Source organism: Curcuma longa, chromosome 2, assembly GCF_044706935.1.
Source record: "Curcuma longa cultivar G26 ecotype Majalengka, Jawa Barat chromosome 2, ITB_CL_G26_1.1, whole genome shotgun sequence".
Taxonomy (NCBI): domain Eukaryota; kingdom Viridiplantae; phylum Streptophyta; class Magnoliopsida; order Zingiberales; family Zingiberaceae; genus Curcuma; species Curcuma longa.
In genome coordinates this window covers 4,171,886-4,178,266 of record NC_133862.1, presented here as the reverse complement: position 1 = coordinate 4,178,266, position 6,381 = coordinate 4,171,886, and the positions used below count along the sequence as shown (strand labels likewise).

Genomic DNA, 6,381 nt, shown 5'->3' with positions numbered 1-6,381 from the left:
AATTAACTCCAATGAATTTTAAGAAAATGAAACAAGGAAAATCATGGCAAGATACTGAATAGGAATTACCAATCAATAAACATCCTTTTTATGACTTTGTACTACCAAATACTTGCGAACTTAATATTTACGTGATTAAATATTCTTAACAAAGTTTCAAAAAAAATCCATAATTTCAAAAATAAAAAAGAAGAAGTTGAATCTGTTAACATAATAAAATCTTGTCCACAAGGTGCAAAAGCCACAAAACAAAAATTTTATAGACAACAATATAATAATAGAAAATAGAAGAGTTATACATCCATCAAATTATTACACTAGTTTCATAAACTTAGAAATTCATTTATATGAATACATAGAGACAAGATAAAATGTACATACATGTCTCAATGTCTATAAAATTACTTATAGCAAGTACAAGATGATGACAAGCACATGCAAATTGCACATATTTACATATACATAAAACTTACCGGACATAATTTTGTGAATTCATGAGCTCCTCCTCAAAACTATAGTTCCTAGAATTTTCTTGATGTATTTGATCCACCAGCTCCGAGGAAGAGTAAGAAGACGTAGTGAGTAAACAATCAAATTCCTCATTGCCTTCTGGAATACAAGCTCTTCTCTTTGTCATTCTAGTCTTTCTTATGTTTTGCAATTTATACTCAACTTCCTTCATAGTAGGCCTTTCCACACCTTTCAAATTGAGACAAATTTCTATCAGACTACTCATTTCAAGAAGCTCTTGTTCTGTTCCTTCTTGCAAAACTCTGTCTTCTACAAGATCAAATAACATGTTCTCTCTTTTTGCTTGAAAGAAGCTCATTGCTAGATTTTGTTGTGACCCATTTCTGATTGAGTAGATGGGTTTCTTTCTAGTTAAAAGCTCAAGAAGAATAACTCCAAAGCTATAGACATCACTCTTCTCTGTCAACTGACTAGTTTGATAATACTCTGGATCTAAATACCCAAAAGTACCATGTATGGCAGTCACTATGTGTGTTTGATCAAGAGGAATAAATCTTGAAGCTCCAAAGTCTGATACTTTTGCTTTAAAAGTATCATCTAAAAGGATATTTGATGACTTGACATCTCTATGAAAAATAGAAATAGAAGCAGCTGAGTGTAGATAAGCCAGTGCTGCTGCAGATTCTGTGGCAATTCTAAGACGATCATCCCAAGATAATTTAGATTCACCATCTGAAACATGAAGATGATCTGAAAGGGTCCCGTTGGAAATAAATTCATAAATCAACAAAGGAACTTCAGTTTCCAAGCAACATCCAAAAAGCTTAACCACATTCCTATGATTGATTTGAGAAAGAACCGCAACCTCATTTATAAATTGGTCAATCTCGCTCTTTTTAACTGTTTTTGACTTTTTTATGGCAACAACTCGTTGATCTAATAGAATCCCTTTGTAAACTGTTCCATGCCCTCCCCTTCCAAGTATTCGAGTTTCATCAAAATTATTTGTTGCCTTTTCTATTTCTTCCAAAGAAAATATAGTTGTTCTCTCTTCAACATGATCACTTGTGGAGACTAGTTGCTGAAGTAGTAAACCGTGATTCTGTAGGAAATTCCTTTGTCTGATTTTCTGTTGATTTCTTTGCTTCCATTTCTTTCCTATAATGACCAATATTACACACAAGAGCAAGAGGCCTGCCCCAAGGCTAGCACCAATGATGACACCTGCACCAAACTGGTTTGTTACTTTGTATATTTTTTTCATATAATTACATAAATGTCAATAATTAAAAAAAAATTTATCTACGTAGAACTAAGGGCGTACCAAATAACAGAGTATTCTTTTTGTGAGGAAGGCATGACCCTCTGTAGGGATCACCAGATGTTCCCGGGGGACATGCGCACCTGTAACTTCCTTCTGTGTTTATACAATCTCCAGTGCAAACTTTTATAGAAGAATTACATTCGTTGAAATCTAAAATTTCATAACACTTTGTCAATACATTACATGTTTAAAATATAAATTATATATAACCATTGATCAATATAAAATGTTCACAATTATGCTCAGAGTTCTTGAAAATTAAAGTTCGACAAACAAGTACGAATTTGTATTGACTACAGAGGCCATAGTAGATTTTAAGTGCTGTTTTTTAATAATATATTAATTTTGTTTTTGTGGATCATAATATAATTATTACTTTATAACACTATCATTTTACTAAAAAAATAAATATGAAAAAAATTCAGACATTCAAAATAAAAATTCATGGGAAAAGGATAATTTAATAAAAAATGTAATTCTCTTGGTCTATTAAAGTGAAAGATAATAATTAATATTTATAACTAATCAATATATTATATAAAAAATGGTACACTGGTTTATTATAATTGTGTGTTTCAGCTATGCCATTTAATATCTATATATTTTTTTCATTAATATGTCTTGGAAAGAGTGAGAAAGGATGATTTTAATTAATACCTTTACATCCATCATCGAGGTAAGGATTTCCAATGTAGCCATTTGAACAATTGCATCGGTAGCCCATCACTTGACCATCTTCTGTTGCAGTCAAATTCAAACATATGCTGTGTTTATAAATGCATGCATAGGTGGCCTTGTCTTTTGGAGCATCGTTGCAAGATAAGTAGCCTACTACCCAATTAATGATGATATTCTCCTTGGAAGAAGTGAAATGTGAATCTCTATAGTCATAGTAATAATCAGACCTACTGTACTCTAGTTGTCCCTCCTGCAACGAAATTTTGCTCACTATATAATATTCGTATAGTCTCTCTGTACAGGAGAGTTGGAGGGTTTGTTTCATTGCATTTTAGAGCAAAGTCTTTGCTTCGATAACACCCTTTTTCTAGCCCAAAGGGAAAGGAAAATGAAACATTTCCACATTCAGTTTGACAATCTTTCGCAGGAGATAATGTAAAATTTTGATTATCTGTCAACACAAATGAGTTAACACATGAGCAATATAATTAGTTCTAATATCAATGAATTTTATGACATTATACATCATTAATTTATTTAGTTCAATTAATTAACATGTATACTTTCACAAGAAAATATTAAAGGAATTTAAAATCATCACCTAATTGGCAGCCATCATGTAGGTAGGGATTGCCGACATAATCTTCAGAGCATCGACAATTGTAACCCATTGTGTCATTCGAATAGATTGCTTGTTCAGAAAGGACATCATAGCATTCACTGTTATGACTCCGACATGCATAAGTGTTGGTACTCCTGGCCTCTTCGCATGTGGAATGATCATTGATGTACCAAGCGAGAGAGGCCGCCATTCCAGTTCTATTCTGATGGTCCATAAATCTTCCAAAGTCATCAGAAATAATGGATTCCCAATTGAATATGATAGCTGTGACGTTGGAGGAACGACTATTGTTGATCATATGATGCTCGTTCTCATTCTCATTGAGCCGAGTAAACTCAATATCCCATGATTTATGATTATAAGTAAACTCGTCGAAATCAATTAGGAAGCAATCTTCATTGTCATATGATCTTGGCATAGTAGTTGAAGTATTGGTAGTGGAGCATATTGTATAACAAGTGCCTATCGTAACAGTGTTTACAACATCACGAATATTGGCAGAAGCACTACAACCGACCACATACAATTGGTTATTGCTCATAGATCTATATGATGGTCTTTTAGAATAAACTAAACGTAGGTTGAAAAAGAGAGGTAAATTCTGAAGATTGATCATTGTGGTGTTAATGGATTGTTCATCTACAAGCAATATGGCATATGGTGATTCGATGGAGACTTGACCCTTCTGCATATCAAAATTCCTTACTTGAATAGTGCCATCCCCCAAGAGTAGTCTTGGAGGATGAAAGTCATATGCACAAGTAAGATTAAATCCATCGGCATAAAAACAGCCACTACCAATGCCGAAAGGATATTCAATTTTTATATCACCGCATGCTTTGGGACAATTGGATGGGAGAGTAAAATTTTCATTTGTCATTGTCGAACTTGTGGAACCCTCCACTAATATCAATAATGTAGTCAGTAGCAGTAATATATCGGTGAATCCCATTATATTGCCCTACAAATCAACAATCAAGGAAATTAAGTAGAATTAATTAGTAGCTTTAAAAAGATTGATAAAATATCAAGAAACATTAAAAAAAAGTACTAATAATAAATTTATTTCATCTTCTTAGTAATCTATAAATGATTCACCCAACAAAATGGATGGATTAATTCAAATAATCTTAATCAACATTATTAATCAGCAACTTGATCGAATTATAGGTCATCCCAATTAATATTGGATAACAAAACATCTTATTCATTGTGTATACTAATTTTAATTTTAAACTATTTTTATAGTTTTATAGCTACGGCTACCACTTTGACGACTAAGTGTGGCAGCCATGCACACTATCTCCTTTTTCTTCTGCAAAAAAGGTGGATCTGCCACCTTATCCCCACGACTATCTGTGAGGAGGTAAATCGACCTCTATCCAAACCATTTATTGCCCCCACATGGGTCACTATCTCCACCTCTACATAGAAGTGGAGTTGATGTTGGCCGAAGCAAGAGTTCAATTATTACTTGTCTTCATTTTTCTCTCTTTAAACCATTAGGTTATTAGGATAAGAGAAGTTGTTCTCGGAACATGATTGAGTTGATTATTATAGGATAAATTTATTGAATAGGTAAAAGTCGAATTTCGATAAAACCGAAATAATGCTTTTTTCGTAGTAACCAACTACAACTTTTTGATTTACCTCTTCATAGATGACAATGAGGTCGACTGTGTGAAATCATTTGGGTGACATACCTTTTGCTGAAGTAGGACAAGAAAAATTGTCATGACTTTCTTAATCTATGAGTTAAATGAGGTTGATCTTCTGGTTTGTATATATACTAACCAACTTAATAATATCGAGTCAACTAGTATTTGATGGTCTATGCCAATCATCAACTCAATCTAATCAGTCAAACTCATTAAGTCAGTCAACAAGTAGATAGGTCAAGTATATCTTAACCCACCGAGAATTCATTAATTCGATGTGTCCAATCATAAGTTAAAAATGCTTAAAACTTCACTCTAATAATTAAGTGCACATATTCTGAGTGGAATCGTTATTTTTAAAGGGAAAAAAAGAAAATATAAAATGAAAATTTTAATTAGTCCACCCTAGCTAGCTAATAATTGGCTTAGTCGATTCATTTTGGTTACGTCAATTATAATTTTAAGATAATAAGTTACAAATAAATATTATATTTAATAAAATGAAATAGAATTTTTAGATTATCAAAGAGTAAAATGAATTGAATTATTCCTCCTCAAATGATTCATCCAATCAGTAAAATGAAAATGGAACTAATTCTTAGAGCGAATAATTAAATATTGGTTCATATAGATACGGAGGAACAAGGAGAAAGTACTAACCTTTGACGACTGTTTTAGATATCAAAATTGGTAGCCAAGTCACCTGCTTGATTGCATCAACCAAAGCCTATTTCTCCAACCAAAGCACAGTGATGCTATGGCATGTAGATTCTTGTGTTATATATATAGAGAGTGTCGTGCTCCATGGAATCAACTCTGGCCACAAAATTATAAGAATCATACATGTTTAATCGACTTGACTTAAAGAGTTGACTAATTATATTAGCATGGACGACTTGACTTAAAGAAATATGTGATCCTTATCGTTTCAATATTTAATGAAATTAAATTAAAGAAATTGACACGTACAGTATTATGTAGAAATTATTTTTCTGGTTAACTTTTCCGTCATATTATTATTTTAGTACGCCTTATAATCTTCACGGAAGTTACTTCGATCTTATATGCGTCGTTTATAATTAGAAGTGCATAACACCAATAAAAAAGAAGAGAAATAATATGATGTGCATGGAATTTCAGTTCTCATTTGCAGCAGACGAATACAAAAATATTATTTAGATATGCTTAACTTCAATATATAGTTGACTAACTAACTCATGAGCTAATATAATGAAATATTTAGTAAATTTAATTAAAGTTAATTACATGTTATACTTGAAACATTCAATTTAGCTATTATTTCCACATCTCACTTACAAGGCTTCATACCTCTACTAAAAGTTATTACCATTATAGAAAATAAGTCTTCTCCTAAGAAAAAAGAAGAAAAAAAAATCTTTCCTAATGGCCATTGGAATAAACCCAGCTTTTATACAATAGCTATCGTTTCATCAAACAAACGAAAATTTTTATAAAAGTTGATTTGCTTGTTGACTCTTCTTCATATACAATTATTCATTGTATTTATGAATATGATGATACATCTTTGATTTTCCACAGAAGAATAGTCGTATATTCTTATGATAGGTTAGTTTGGTAGAGTTGATTGACTTATAAACTAATACAAT

At 31.9% G+C, this 6,381-nt stretch overlaps 1 pseudogene; it reads right to left on the bottom strand.

Moving 5' to 3' along the window:
• Positions 1-312: 312 nt before the first annotated feature.
• LOC141820318 (wall-associated receptor kinase 3-like) lies at positions 313-4,047 on the bottom strand (annotated as a pseudogene).
• Between the last annotated feature and the right edge of the window lie 2,334 nt (positions 4,048-6,381).